At 43.5% G+C, this 16,704-nt stretch overlaps 1 protein-coding gene across 1 annotated transcript in view; it reads right to left on the bottom strand.

The window, feature by feature from the left end:
• The window catches only part of PCGF3 (polycomb group ring finger 3), a 120,499-nt gene extending 105,694 nt beyond the window's left edge, over positions 1-14,805 (bottom strand). Inside the window, exon 1 of the mRNA XM_054987320.1 lies at positions 14,616-14,805. The gene's annotated coding sequence lies outside the window, so the exon portion shown is untranslated. The remainder of the gene's footprint in view (positions 1-14,615) is intronic.
• Between the last annotated feature and the right edge of the window lie 1,899 nt (positions 14,806-16,704).

The raw sequence follows: 16,704 nt of genomic DNA, 5'->3' as shown, positions 1-16,704 counted from the left end.
AACCCACGCAGCAATGACACTGACCTTCTGAGCCACTTCTTCACGAGGTCTCATGTGGCCACTGAAAAAATGGCCTTTTCCTTAGTGGCACCACAATTATGGAGTCTCTTCCTAAATGAAGTTCACACTGCATATTATGTACTATTCTTTCAATAGTAAGCAAAATGGTTCTATGCTGCTGGCTTTGGAAGTGTAGGAATTTCTAGTAGCTGTTCAGAGAGAGCTGCGACCGAGACACGGGGGCAGGGGGGGAGAAGACCTGATCCTGACTGTAGTTCGTATTTTATGAGATCTACCAATCTAATAGCATATTAGAAAGTTTAACTTTAAATAATTGTATTATGAAGGGAATGCAAAACTTGTAGTTGCAGTGTGTGTTTTTTATATGTCGTTTCTTCCCTCTCCCCCTGTTCCCCTTTTTGTAGTTTTCGATTTTAGTAATTAAAAAATAAAAAATTATTTTTTTAAAAAAAAGGAAGTGTAGGAATTTCTCTACCCCACTCTCACTCCGCCACTCCAAGTTGATCTGGCTATTGCTGCATTGCATGACTGACACTATTTGCTTTTTCACTTTGTTTTGTTTTGTATCTTTTCTGTAAATCACTTTGGGTACACTTAGTAGAAAAGTGGTATAAAAATATTTGAAATAAATAAAAGATGCTGGGCTTCACTGACTATCTGGCTGATGGGATGTCAAGCTTGTTAAATTGTGAGGGTACTTCCTGGTTACAGCCCTGAAATGAATGAATGAATGTATGTATGTATGTATGTATGTATGTATGTATGTGAGTGAGTGTATAGTCCAAGCCATTCTAATTAATTTTTTAAAATATGAAGGCCTACTCTCCATGAAAATGAAGGGCTCAAATTGTACCCCCAAAACAATTAAACTGCACTGATTATAAGAAGGAGCTAAAATTTAGAACACAGTCTAAGTCGCCCAAACTATCAGATCTGTATGAAAGGGGGGCTTTTGTAAACTTTCATTTTTTGAGGTGGTGGGGAAAGAAACAAAGTAAACCCAGATGTAGTTTCAAATTATCTAAACAGCTGAATGTCCAGGCCACATTAATGGAATGATACTTTTAATTATCAGTACTCAGGATATGAAGTTTTCTCATAACCCAGGCCAGCATTCCAGCATAGAGCTCGCTTGGCTCTATTGCAACATGCTATGATTGGAGAGGGGGCGGTTTAAAGCTAAGTAACAGGATAATCTTAACTTGACTATATATCAACTGCCTCTCCATCCGAAGATACTCAAGGCAGTGTACAAGCTAAAAATCAGATTCCACAGAATTCATAAAAACATCTCAATGGAAGCAGAAGCAAAAAAGCATCAAGCAACAAACACCATCTTTCTTCAACCCAGAAAAGTTTTCATTTCAGCCCCGAAAGTCTGCAGCCACTCACCTCCTGGAGGACAGAGTTCCAAGTTCACATTTCAGCACCTCTTACCCCATTCTCATAGCGCACATAAAAATTAGGTTTTCACTAAAGAAATCCTACCAGCCACAAACACACATTCTGAAATCCAGAAAAGTCTCATTCAGTACCACCTTAGATCTTATCTTCTTGGCTGCAAGTGCAAACTGAGAGACTCTGTAAGACACATGGTTATCAGTGTCAGATAACAAGAACACAATCTTTCGTGACTCCTGGGATAGTTTGGTATACTGTACTGTTTTAATCAATTTTAATTAACCATTTTAAATAGTGATACTGGAAGTTAACTGTTTATTAATTGATGTGAGGTTTGGAAAATTTGTGACGGCCTATGGTTATAGACAATTCTCTGCTCAGATCTAGCTACTGGAAAGATATTATGGGTACACTAACATGAATCCAGAATTCCTGGAAGGTATTCTCAGAATTTAAAAAAACCTATCCACAATTTAGCTCTGGTAGCTTGATATTAGTCTCCTCAGAACCCAGTGGAAGAACTGCCCAAATTTATCTAATTCTCTCAAAAAGAATGAATTAAATTAAAAAAAAAACTTATACAATGAAAAGGGTATACAATCTGGCTCTTTTTTTTCCACTGGCAGAATGTGAACTCTGCAACGGAAGCTTGCTAGGTAACCTTGGGCCAGTCGTTCTCTCTCAGTCTAACCTTCCTCACAGGATTGTCACACAGATAAAATGGAGGAAGAGAGAACGTGGCAAGCCACTTGGGTTCTACTCTGGGGAGAAAAGCAAGGTTATAAGTAACTTTTTAAAAAATGAGATGAAAGAGTGGCCTTAGGTGGCAGGTGTGGAAGGAGACAGCAGCCCCTCCCCAAACCACCTCCACTGCCATCTTGTTCCATTGCCCACCTCCCACCCAAGAGCCACTCCTTGCCTCCAGGCTTCCAAGGCATATTTAAAAACAGCAAGGTAATGTGGGCAAACACAACAGGGTTTTCCAAACTCTTGCAAGACATTTGAGGAACCAGGAGGAAAGGACTGTCAGCTGCTTCAGTTCCTGGGCATAGGTGGTGAGAGACGGAGGGTGGGTGGGAACAGCGAGAAATCATGACTGCAAAAAGAGGCCAGCAACCTCAGACAACACCCCCCTTTGCTGAGTTGCTACTCTTCAGTGCCAAATGTACAACAGATTGCCAACCAATAGTGCAAGAACAGGTGCTTTTAACATATTTATCCTAGAAAAATGCATGACTCACTCTTGGAGGATACTCTATGAATCACTGAATACGTAACTTCAGTAAATAAATAATTAACCTATGCAAGGTTTACTGACAAAATTCGCCCACTCTCCCTTATTTTGAAGCTAAAAACAGTAAAATATACAGGTTTAATGCTGTCTTAAAAATCATCTCATCAGTCCATTCAGAAAAATTAGGTCTGAAGAGAGACCTACTTCGGTCCACCCACCCCCATTAATTTGGGTATCCAGGCTTCAGCCTACCAGTGAAACCAGAACCTTGTTAAAGGGTCATGGGCAGTCATTGCTATCGGCACGAACATAGCAGGATGTCAGAAAACTGTCTGGTAGATTGTCCCCTAAGAGAGTCCTGAGGGCATTTATCTCTCTCCTGGTAGGCGTCTTCCATACCAAATCTGACAAGGCATAACTCTCTGCAGACAACTGAAAGACTTCCTCTGTTTCACCATGATTCCATCACTAGAGCACGTACTCAGCTTAGCAGAGACGACTTTCTTCCCCCTGCCAACCCCAAAGAAAAACCATGAAGCTACATGTCACCACTAGCTTTCCTCATCATACACACTTGTGGCTTTTCCTGAGACACCCACAGACAGGTTTTCTTCATACTGCCTCCTGTATCAGACACAATGAAAACAGAAATGATAAAAGCAGGTATTTAAGTAAGTCGTGAAGTGGTCCCTTTTCTACCTACTGCCATACCTGACCTGAATGAGGTGACATACAAACCCGATTTCTAGGGCAACCATGGACTCCAAGGCTACAATTAAGCAAACTAAATCCAGATCACAGATAGGGCCAAACAGTGGATTTGCCAAACAGACTGCCACCATTGGTTGAGAAGGACTGAGATTTAATTATCAGCAACTGGCATCTCTTCGACCAGCAATGCCCTTGAACATGTACATGTTACCACCATGCTCAAAGACAACCTATTGCTTGCTAGGAAGAAGCACCAAGATCAACTATGCTAATATGATGTTGTTTATCATCACAGAGTGTTTGCATGCATAGTTTCCACCCCACCCCTGCCATCCTCCAAGACAAGAAAGTGTCAATTGAAAAACAGCTTAAAACCGTGTGTGTGTGATATGCTTGTAGAAGGTCTGGAGTTCTATTCCTAACATCTCAGAAATCAGATGCTGAGAAAGACCTTTTTCCACATGAGACCCTGGAGAGTCACTCCAGCCATAGCAGACTACACTGAACTTGATAAACCAACCATCTGTCTTGGTGTGAGGCAAATTTGTATGTTCAACATGCTGGCCTGAGGGTAAAATTTTTCAACCGTGATTACATGTTACATTTTCCACCTAGAAACACTGATAACGTTGAGGGTGGATCCTACTCCTATCCTACCACTCCACTGAGCAAATTTGATTAATTTATTTAATTAACTATTTATTAAAATATTTATACCTTTCCTTTTGGTTCAGGTTTGAAGCCTTCCTCCAAATTAAATGGCTCTTCCACTGGAGAAAGAGCAGCTTTGTTGGAGAAATGTCCTTGTGGGATGGTTCGATCCACTACTACTCTCATAAAATGTCCTTTAAGGCTTTTTTTTAAAAAAAGGGTCAAACTGATCCTTGCATTTATTTTAAGAGGCGCATAGTCCTTTAGATTCAGAAGTCATATCCTGGCAGCATAAATGTCTAATTATGGGACACTTCTGCATTTTGCTAAGGAACGACAAAATAACATGCAGCCACTCATGCTTGCCTTAGATCTGAATTACATTATCACTGCGATTTAACCACAGACCTGCAGATAAGTAGGATGATCCGCTCAGTTTTTAGCAGCTTACCGGACAGTAGGCATCCATGCGCATCACAAGTTGACTGGAGGAGCAGCAGATCAGACAAACTACTCACCCAGAAGGAATGTTACTGACCCCAAGTAAGTGGCTATTTGTGAGACTGAACTATCGGTATTAGAAGTACCAGTGGCTCCACAAGAAAAATTTATGATTCCCCCCTCCCCAATATTTTATTTCAGAATGTGATTTGCCAAATGCAACTCTGCCTAGCAGTGCTTTTCGAAACACTAGTGGCAATTCCTTGACCTGGAAGCAGAGCACTATGATTATATGAGAGGTCAGCATCAAGGAAGCTACATCTTGCCATCACATATACAGGAAGGCATCTGCTTTCAGGCATAGGAGAAAGATTAAATAGCCTCCAGCACTGTGCTATAAAGCCGAGGCTTAGAATCAAGCCTTCAGGGCACCATCACATGAATCCCTCGTGCCTATTGACAGTACTGGGAACAAGCAGTATAGACCAACTTCACGTGCACAGATTATGTCTGCCTATGATTATACTTTATATGAATAGCCTTGGCAACAGTTTCTGCTTTCAGAGTCCTTCTCACAGCTTCCTTTGTTGGCTCAAGCGCATACACATTGCTATATGAGGTTCCAAATTTCCCCCCTTCAAACACCAATAAAATGGAAACAATCACAAGAGTTTATGAAACCTGGAAGGTCAAGCATATGCATGCATTTAAATTGCCTGATGGCTCTTAAAACAGCAGTGTTGAATGCTGTTTTGCATGTATGCTGTTGCTTCTAATATTATACAGCAGCATGCTCGTATGACATACATTTAACTGGTTGTAGTGGCTTAATTCCCTGTAGTTTTTACAGTCCTAGTCAGCAAACAGTTTTATCACAAAACCACTTGGGAGAAGGGGCTGGGGAGAATAAAGCACCTTCTGGGTTCTTCTGGTTTACCTCACAGTACATAGCAAACTCAAATTGCTGGTCCCTCCTTTATAGAGTTTTATATAAAACTCAATTATGGAATTCTTAAAATTAGCATGATTCAAATATTCCATCCTTTACTCTGACAAACCTATGGGTAGCCAGCCTAGGGAAACTGTGCTCCAAATGTCACCGGCAGCTTGGGTTTGCCACATTCCTCGTAAAAGCAAGAAGTCCCATACAGCTGGCTATTGCACAGAGCCAGGTCTACATTCTGATTTTCTCCCCAGCTAAGAAGACTAGAAGTAAAAACCATCCCAAGGCATGGCGGTGGGGGGTGGGGGTAAGGTGTACTTCAATTTGCAACGTAAGAGGCACCCTCTTGTAATTTGGTCTTGAAATGGGACAGGGAGTGGCCACCGCTGAACTACTCCCTTATCCCTCAAGGCTGCTAAACATGACAAATTCCTACTAGGGAAACACTCCAGTGAAAGAAGTTAGTATTATCATTTTAGAATTTATATCCTGCTTTTCTATTACCCAACTAGAACACACAAGAGAATAACGCATCAGAACATCAATAAGACCATGACAAAAATACAATCCAATTAATAACCCCAGGCAGAGATGATAACACCATTAAACTTTATAAAACACTTTCCAGACCTTCATATTTTTTCTGGAAAGCCTTTAAAGATATGGACAGACAGTGAGTTCCACAATCTGATAGCCACAGAAATCAATCAAACTAATCAAGCCAATAAAAGGGGAGTAAGCCAGTCACCCAAACAATGCAGTTTATGCTGGATCCTGGCTAGTTTGTATGGATATATGTGGTTCCAAAGAGCTTTAAAAAACAAAAGCAGCAACATGCAATGGGCCAAGAAACAAGTTGGAAGCCATTGTAACCAGCACAGCAGTGAAGCTACACGCTCAACACACCAGGTTCCCATGAACTCTTACAAAACTGAGTGTTTCATCAGCTGAAATTTCCGAACTGTCTTCAAAGACAACCCTACATGCAGCATATTACTGTAATCTTATTTGGATTTCACACCAAGGCATGTTATGAAGATAGCTGGGTCAGTTATTTCCAGGGATCACCACAGCTAAGCAATACCAACTGTTAAAAAGCACGCCTCACCACCTTCCTCACCAGGCTATCAAGGGACAAAGAAGCACCTCTATGTGGTAAACAGCAGCTTTTAAGGAAACAGGCTGAACACCAATTCCCATACTGACTTACCTCCATCAATTCAGAGTTCTTCTGACTTGTCCAGCCCCTTTACAGCCTCCAAGCACAGTTTGAGCATCCCAAATAATTATATATCCTCTGTGGAAGGCATCTTGAGCATCTAGCACCATGCATCTAGCACCTATTTATTTTCTTTGGATTTCTATTCCACCCTCCCCACAAAGGGCTCAGGGTGGATTACAGCATTTTAAAACACATTTAAAATTAATTTATACAATTAAAACCATAAATAGATTTTTTTTTAAACTTCACACGCAAAAATATACATTCAGATGGCAGCAATCAATAGCAGCAGACACAGCTCAACAAGATAAGGTGGTGGACAACCCTAGTAGGTTGGGATTCAGATTTTATTCTTCTCCATTTTTCAGCCAGTGGAAGCTAAACCTGACCTCAACCATATGCTTGGCAGAACATCTCTGTCTTACAGGCCTGGCGAAACGATTAATACATCCTGCCGGGCCCTGGTCTCAGTGGACAGAGAGTTCCACCAGGCTGGAGCCAGGACTGAGAATGCCCTGGCTCTGGTTGAGGTCAAGCGGGCCTCCTTGGGGCCAGGGACCACCAACAGATGCTTCTCTCCTGATCGCAGCATCCTCTGCGGCACGTATGAGGAGAGGCAGTCTCGCAGATACGCTGGTCCCAGTCCGCATAGGGCTTTGTATGTTAATACCAAACCCTTGAACCTGATCCGGTACTCCACTGGCAGCCAATGCAGCTGGTGCAATATAGGTGTTCTATGCGCTCCAGTCGGCACTCCTACAATAGCATGTGCTGCTGCATTCTGAACCAGCTGCAGTTTCCAGGTCAGGCTCAAGGGAAGCCCCGTGTAGAGCGAGTTACAGTAGTCCAGCCTAGAGATGACCGATGCCTGGATCACCGTAGTTAAGTCACTGACTGAGAGGTACAGGACAAGCTGCCTGGTCTGTCATAGATTTAAAAAAGAGGACTTGGCAACCGCTGCAACCTGAGCCTCCATTTTCAAGGAGGCATCCAGGATCACTCCCAAACTCCTAACTGACAACACTGATGTAAGCGGCGCCCCATTGAGGGTCGGGAGTCGGAGTCTGGCACCTAACGCCCCTCGCAAATACAGGACCTCCATCTTTGTAGAATTTAATTTCAGTCGACTCTGTTTCAACCAACCAGTCATGGCATCAAAGGCACGCTCCGGGACATCTGGGGCCAAGCCAGGCTGGCCATCCATCATCAGGTATAACTGGGTGTCATCTGCATATTGACGACACCCAAATCCAAAGCTCTACACCAACTGGGCAAGGGGGCGCATACAGATGTTGAACAGCAATGGGGAGAGTATTGCCCCTTGTGGGACACCGCACACCACAGGTTGGTCGGATGACAGTATCTTCCCAAGCACCACCCTTTGTCCCTGACTGTGGAGAAAGGAGACCAGCCACTGCAAGGCAACACCACGTATCCCCACATGGGTGAGGCAGTGGATCAGAAGTTCATAATCAACCATATCGAACGCTGCCGACAAATCCAGTAATATCAGCAGCGCCAATCTATCTCGATCCAGGTCTCTGCAGATGTCTCCATCCCATGCCCCAGGCAGAAGCCGGACTGGAAGGGATCTAGAGCTGAGATTTCATTCAGGAACCCATGCAGCTGTTCTGCCACCACCCATTCTCTCACCTTACCAAGGAACGGGAGGCTTGAAACTGGGTGGTAACTGACCACTATGACCACACACATACTGGTTTCACGCTACTTCATGTTTGGAAGTGCTTTCCCCATAGAAAATATTCACATCTGAAGAGGCCTTTTGATATACAAATATACTTAACACACTTCTCTGAATGACAAGATAACCGTTCATATCAATGGCAACAGCTAGCAAGTGAACAAAGCTTCCTTTATCCTGAACATTATGTAAAATCCAGGAAAATGGACTGGATGTGGGTCAAGAACTTGCTTTAAGATAATCTCGCAAGGACTAGAACATGGCCAATTAAAATAAGCCTATCCGTGTGACTTGGAATGATTCACACCATAGCTGGGCAACCTTTTGGGTCTGAGTGCCAAGGAAACCAATTTCTACCTACCAAAACGGGGAGGGAGAAGGATTGTATTTGATTCGACATACTGGAACAAGCCAAGATCCAGGGGAGACCCCAGACTCTCAAGAGTTCAGCTTTCATCCAGCTAGCACATAAACACATGAAGCTACCTTATACTGAATCAGTCCACTGGCCCATCAAGGTCAGTACTGCCTTCTCAAACTTGCAGCAGCTTTCCTGGGCCTTAGATAGGGAGTTTTCCATATCACCTACTAACTGATCCTTTAACTGGAGAAGGCAGAGTCTGAACCTTGGATCTTCTGCATGCAAAGCCAGAGCCCCTCCATAAGCAGCTATACAGGAGCAGCAACAGGCATAAGCCATGTCTGTTGCTTTCTCTCACACCACGGGAGCTGGCTGCACTGCCAGCATCTCAGAGGCTCACTTTTGTTGCCTGGGCAGCCCCAAATTCTGAGTAAAATGGGCTGGCAAGCCACAACTGGACAGGTGTACCATGACTACCTACCCTTGCTTTAAGCAGGAAATCAAACAAATTGTGGTTACCTTCAAGACTCACAAAATTCTTTAAAAGTTGCTGTTAGACAACCAGTTTTAATTTCAAAGTCTGAAACTGGCAGTCATTCAATAAGGCCATGTTTAAGGGGTTAATAAAAAGGTATTCGTTCTCCACTGCTCAACCACACATTTAAGAGAAAGGCACATATTTGGTGCCAAAACAGGAACAGACAAAAATATTATGACAGGGTTAAGGACTACAGTAAGAAAAAAAGAGCGAACACAGTCTAGGGACTGGTTTAGAAGCCAGAAGGAAACGATGCTCTATTCTGCTCTCTTGGCTTACTGAAGAATAGAAATGCTAAGAGAGAGAGAGAAGCCATCTCACTTATAAATGTATCTGCAATTGACTGAGTAGCTGGCTGGACCAGCATTAGAGATCATTTATACACTCAGAAATGAAGTAATTAGGCTTGTCACAGATTGGGCCATATCAGGCTACAGGTGGGGAGAATCACCGGGTTCAAAGCTCCTCCATATTTAAAAAAACCTCCCGCACTCAGAGAATATTTATGAGGGTTCAGAGTACGATTCTACCTCACAAACTAGCTTTCTATGAGCGGGGAGTTTTAGAATTCTAAATATTACAGACTGAAGTTACAGATCAGCTCTCGTTCACTGTAAAACAGGTACAGACAGTGTAACATTAAAGCAGTAAAGGGAGAGCTGGATGATTTCTGGGCACCCAACTCAACTAAGCAAATAAATACTGGCCCCTTACACCCTGCAGCAGTGGGAGAGTACTTTTAAAGAGGCTGCCAATGGCAGCAGCCATCACCACCACGCCTAAAGCCTGGTCTTCAGTGGCCAAGAGAGAGAAAGGTGAAAGGGAAGAGTCTCCGAGAGGCTGTGCCAGGCTGGCTCTGGGTGCAACTCTGAAATTGGAACCAGATTTGTCCAGGCCTGAGCAACAGATCTGGTTGTCAACTCTGGCTTCTCTGCTATAGCCAGGGGACTGGAGGCATAAAGGCACTGAGCTGTACCAATATATTTGTATTGAATGCATCTAGGAAACAGTGACTCATTTTTTTCTTTGTAAAGTGCAATTGCTGCAATATCTGCATTACCCAACCTGAGTTTTAGGGATAAAGCCAGCAATAAATAGATTCTTCCTGAAAGTTGTGTGAGAGAGGGGGGGGGCTTTAATATTCCTACTGAAATCAGAAGTATTTTATTTACTTGCTTCATTTACAGTTCACCTTCCTCACCGAGGCACAGCTGTTCATTTTAACCTCAGAATATTCTCACACTTCGAAACAAGGAAGCTAGTACAGTGTAGAGGTGAGTGCCAGACTAGCACTGAAGAAACACAGTTCAAAGCCCAGGTCTGCCGTAAAGTTCAATGGGTGACTTGGGCCAGCCACTTTCTCTCAGCCTAGCCACACTCACAAAATATGCTGAGCTCTTTGAAGCAAAACCAGGATAAGAATGTACACAACAGACAGTAACATGACTGGTTTATAACCCTCGGACTAGCAGAGCTAGCAAACAGGTGTTCACAATACAAAAATATCTGTACAGCTTAAGTACCTCTATGCTTCCCTTCATCCTGGGCTCACTCACTGTTTTCTTGTGCAAACTGAAAATAATCTCTAGCACAGTGGATACACTGCATTCATATTACACGCTCCATGCGACCAAACTTGCTGGATGACCCTAGCCCAGTATCCCTCTCACAGCCTGAGCTATCTCACAGGGTACTGGTAGGATATATGAAATACAGAACCATGTACATTTCCTGGTGCTTCTTGGAAGGAAAGCAGGACAAAAAATGTGACACTGAGAGCTGGCTCAAATGGCAAGACATCATACACAAGGTATCAGTGATCCAAGAGAAGTAGACTAGCTAACAGCCCACTCTCCTCAAGACATGAAGCTTGCTGGGTAACTTTGGGCCACTCATGCTGTCAGCCTAACCTACCTCACAAGGCTGTAGTGAGGATAAAATAAAGGAGAAAAGACTGATGTAAGATGCTGCAAGATCCCCACTGAAAAGAAATCTGGGGATTAAATGAAGTACAGACACACAGAATGCTTGAACAAATGCCTTTCATAAATGAAAGGTGGGCAGAATGGGAGAAGTTGTTCGAGGCCAGAATGCAGGAGAGTTTATTGGCATGCCAATCTGGCTGCTTTTTGGCCACCACAGAGCCAGCTATCTTCGAATGAGCCTGTGTTCTTGAAATATGATATCAAGTCTGGCTGCAATGAGAGTTGGGCCAACAGACTGCATTACAGGACAGACCCCTCCCCCTCCCCTAGGAAGGATGGCACTGAAACTGTGTTGGTACATGCCACTTTTTCTGCCATTCACAGCTACACAGACCTAAAGAAGTACGTAAATTACTTCATATCTCAATGAAAGCTAGAGTGACAATCAATTGCACACAGTTTTTCTAAGATGTGTTGTATGGCTATGCTTAAAACTTGTAATTTAATTTTGCTGGTCTGAAATACGAATTTCTCTTTCCTGTTGGCATGAAAAAGTACGTGAGCCACGCACAATGCAGGGGCAGACCGCGCCCCCCCCCCAGCTAATATATGGCAAAGCCAATTAGAAGCTCTCACTTCCACAGTATGTGAACAGTATATGCATCTTTAGATGCACAATTGGTACTATGAGATTTTAATTTGAAGTTAGTGTAAGAGTTGATCAAGCTAGACTAGATATACTTTGGGCCTAAATTATTAAAAGTGGCTGTTTTAAGCTACTTATTAAAATATATTTTTCCTGTTTTCCCTCAATTCCCCCACCCCCACCTGAAAGGGGCTCGGAGAAACTCTGGTCAGACAAGGGCTTCAGAGACGATCTGTTGCCCAAAAGGCCCAGGAAACAAACCAAATGAATTGTTTTGCACAGTGACAACTACAAACCAATGTGGAAAAGATTCCTTGAAAGCAGCTACTTTGAAAAGCAATGTATTAGATGAAACAAAAGAAGAGACTTGTGACACCTTAAAGACCAACAGATGTATTATGGCATAATAAGATTTTGCGGAGAGAAGCCAAGTTCACCTGATCAGACATTTTTGGCATCACTGCAAGATTCCAGTTATCGCTGTCTCTTTGGACCACATTACAAGAGCAACAGAAGTAAGTACATTCTGCACAGTACACGTGGAAGGGGAAAAGAGGGTAGCAACCTACCATGTTACAGGAAGAAAGAGATCCTTGCTAGTTTATTTTTAAACATACTCCTCACTATGTAAAATATCACTTTGTATACTTAAATAAGATTTCTCTTTTAAGCATAGATGATCTGTGTACAACTTAGCAATGAACTACTCACCAGGTAATAAGTTCTTCAGTATCACAAACATTTCTTTCCAACAGGTCACCACAAGTTAGGAAAAAAAATAATAAAGCTTTTGAATCAGGAGAAAAAGCAAAGCCTGCCATACAGTATCAATGTATTTGCATACAAAACCAAAAAAAATCAGATTACATACTCCTATAACACTGAGTTGAAAATATTGAGTCGTTCAAGGACAAGCCCCCATACGAAGTTATGCACTTCTTGTAGCTTTGTTGTGAAGAACACTACATCTTACAAAAGTATGCTGTTGATATAGTAAAAATATAAAAATTGAGGAGGGGGGAATATATGCTTGCTGGAAGATTTAGGACAAATTATTCTACCTAGGAGCATATGAAGCATTCTAAAAGCATATCTGTATTTAGGTTCTAACTGCCACACTGCCACAGCAACACAAAATTTAAATGCCAACATAAAGGGATTTTAATGCACCCTGGACAAATGAACTTGAAGCCACAAAAGTGTGTTTGGCACTCCATGATACGAAGCAAAGATCTCAAGTACACGAAACACTCATTTCAAAACAATTATATTGTCTCACCGATACATATCCGCATTTTTGCAGTGCTCCCATCCCAGAAAGACAAAGGTGTTCAAAACAGACTGTTTAAGAAACAAAATTAAATTTGGATAGTACTGTAAAAAGTTCATTTCAGCTCTGAACTGATCAGTGCCTCCCGTAACAATTTCTCTCACTATAGCCATTTATCTCACCGTCAAAGAGACTATTTAAAAATGCCCACTCTGAAACAAAAAGTTTGGCTAAGTAGTTGAGAATGAACTTCCCTGATGACAACCTTAACAGGTATTTTCAGACTGAACAATCCCTGGACTACAGAATTCAAAACTGATTATTTCCTTTAAGACACCTGAGGTCATGAATGCTTCAGCTCCTCCAAGGAGGGCAAGCTACAAGTTAATCAAGACAGGCATTGTGCTTTGACAGACCTTCAAACAAGCAAACAAACGCTTTGAATATATATATATATATATATATATATATATATATATATATATATATATATATATATATATATATATATATACACATACACATTTTCAGAGCAAAGTCACAAATTAAACCACGCAAGCAGCAAGCATTGTCATACAAGCAAGGCACTGATGTGAACAAACCCTTAGTCACCATGTGAGCCAGACTACTCCTTCGCATAACTGGGGTGTGTGTGTGTGTGTGTGTGTGTGACAAGTATGAGAAGGATACTTTTGTTTAAATTTCAGCTTTTAAATTTAAAGCACAGGATACATCTTAAGGCTACCTAATTTCTGAGCAACTCAACACTTGAGAAGGAAGAGAGAAGAAAGTCACTAAATGAAGGCATAGATAAATATATAGAGCAATTTTGGCTGTACTTTTGAGTGGGAGGACTGCATGGGGAATGGGAATAGAAAAGGTCCCAAAATACGAAAATAAGGACTAAGTATTAGTTGAGGGAGAGGGCTACACAGAGGAAGAAGGTTAGAAAGAGGAAGAGAAAGAAGTCACTAAAACAAACATTAGGTATATTTTGAGGGGGGCACTATATGAGGAAGGGGGAGAAAGAGAGAGAAGTCTCTACAATCATAACTTAACTTGAGGTTTATGGGGGAAAGAGGAGAAAGAATCCACTACAATAAGTCATCCCTAAGTGGGGAGGGGGGGTGTCTCTCAATTATCCGAGAAAGTCTCCCAACTCAGGAAGCAGGAACATCCCCTTTCTCTCGAGGGCACGGACAAGCCCAGTGGTAGAAAGTTGTAGGGAAGCGCCCCCACGCCCCTTCAAGCCCACCCACCCTGCCAAAATTTTAAACGCCCCCCCGCCCCTCAGAAAGAGACCCCCGAGCCGTGCGTGAAGAGGGCAGGCGTTTGGCCCCTCTCCACCTGCCTCCTCACAGCCCCCGCCCCTGAAAACAGCCCCCGCCGTCGCCCCCCACCCAGAGCAGGCAGCTCCCTCAGCAGCGCCCCCATGCCTGCCCCCTGGCCCAGAGGCCGGGGGGGGGGAGCAGCCCCTCAGGGCCTCTGAATTGGGGAGGGGAGGAAGGAAGGCGAGAGAGAGAGAGAGAGAGAGAGAGAAGACACTGACCTGGCTGGGGGGAGGAGGAAGAGGAGGAGGAGGAAGCAGCAGCAACGAGGACGGCGCCGGCCACGCGGGTGGGGTGGGGGAGGGGCCCGCTCCCCTCAGACTCTCGCGGGGGCCGCTTGGGGGCGGGGCTGGGGCTTTAAAAAGAATTTAAAGAGGGGGGGCAGGAGAAGGTTAGAAAGGGGAGGAAAAAAATTATTCCGATCGGGAGTTAGTACAACAAAGAGGCGGAAATAGCCGAGCGGAGCCGAAAGCGCCCGAGCGGGGGCCGCCGCGGAAGGAGAGCATGCGCACTGCGGGAGGAGCGAGCGAGCGCGCCGCCTCTCCTCCCACCTTTCCATCCGCCCCCTCAGCCACATCCGAGGGAGGAGGGCGGTTGGAACCAGGGGGGAGGAGGCGGGGCCTAGCTGGGGCCGCAGCAGCCTGTGTGAGGGGAGGAGGGGCAGGTGGGCTTCCCCCACACACACACTTTCCGTTCCTATGACAACGGGCGGCTGCTTTTGAGGCCTGGTCAGGTCTCTCTCTTTCTCCTCACCCAGTTGTACCTGCTACAGGTAGTTGAGTGGGGGGGGGGCGCCTGCCTTGGGCCCCCGGGGACAAGCTGAGGGAAAGGACGGCTTGGCACTGTTTTAAAGAAAGAAAATTAAAAATAAATCCTTTTTCACTGGAAAAGAGCAAGAGTCCAGTAGCACGTCTAAGAGTAACAGAATTTGTGGTAGGGTAGGAGCTTTCATGAGTCATAGCTCACCTCTGCAGGTGAAAAGATCAAAAGTCCAGTAGCACCTATAAGAGGGACAAGATTTGTGGTAGGATATGAGCTTTCGTGAGTCATGTCTGAAGAAGAGCTGTGACTCCGGAAAGCTCATACCCTCCCAATGATTTTGTTAGTCTTCTAGGTGCTACTGGACTCTTGCTCTTTTTGACTGCTGCAGACAGATCAACATAGCTACCCATCTTGATCTTTTTCACTGGAGATGATGAGGACCAGAACCTGGGATTTTATTAATAATATTATAATAACATTAAATTTATATACCGCCCTTCAGGACAACTTAATGTCACACTCACAGCAGTTTACAAAGTACTTTATTATTATCCCACAACAATTACCTGTGAGGTGGGTAGATTTTTCCACCCATTTCGCACATGCAGGGCAGATGTTCAACCACTAATCCATCACCTCACTCCTAAAGATAGCGCTCTAGACCCTTTCTAGTCTGGATTCAGACCAGGGCATGGGACAGAGCACTAGCAGCATTAGTGGATGATCTCCATCTGAATATAGACAAAGGTTGTGCATCCTTGGTCCAGCATACCTAAAGGTCCACCCCCGCCCTATGTCCCTCCAAGGCAGCTTCACTCATCTGAATAGGATCTTTTGCAGATGCTAGCCTGAATATGAGTGAAATCAACAGCAGCCCGCACACGGGCTTTCTCTATGGTGGCCCCTACCTTGTGGAACTGCCTGCCTCAGGAGGTCAGAAGAACCCCCATTCTTCTGGCTTTCCGCAAACGATGCAAAACTGAATTATTCAAAAAGGCTTTTTACTCAGATAGGAGGGGTGTATTGTAGGAAGGGGGGCTCAGATGCTTCACTAATGAGTTAGGAACCATAGACTTCATCAATATGTTGCCTTACATATTGTCTATTGCTTTTAAATTTGTACTGCTATATACTACCTGTGCCTCATGTTGTCTACTGTCAGTCCTAGAATTGATTATGTTCTATTTCAGCAATTCTCCTACTCTGTATTGGATCCTTGCGAACGCTATGTCTTTGTAAACTGTATTTATTTATCCTAGGCATTGTATATGGAAATGTCCTTCACACTGTATGGAAATGTCTTTAATACTGACTGATCTCACACTATGTAATCCCCTTGAGTCTCAGTGAGAAAGGCGGACTATGAATGACATAAATAAATAAATAAATTGTTTTATTCAATTTTTAGCCCACCCTCCCCACAAACAGGCTCAAGGCAGGTTACATCAAACATAAAGACAATTTAAAATCACAGTAAAATCATATAACTTGAAGAAGCACAACACGATTACATGGAAGAATAAGGTAAAAACAGACTATCCAGCAAGG

The sequence above is a fragment of the Eublepharis macularius genome, chromosome 8 (genome assembly GCF_028583425.1).
Source record: "Eublepharis macularius isolate TG4126 chromosome 8, MPM_Emac_v1.0, whole genome shotgun sequence".
In the NCBI taxonomy this organism is placed as follows: Eukaryota; Metazoa; Chordata; class Lepidosauria; order Squamata; family Eublepharidae; genus Eublepharis; species Eublepharis macularius.
This window is presented reverse-complemented; position numbering and strand designations above follow the sequence as displayed.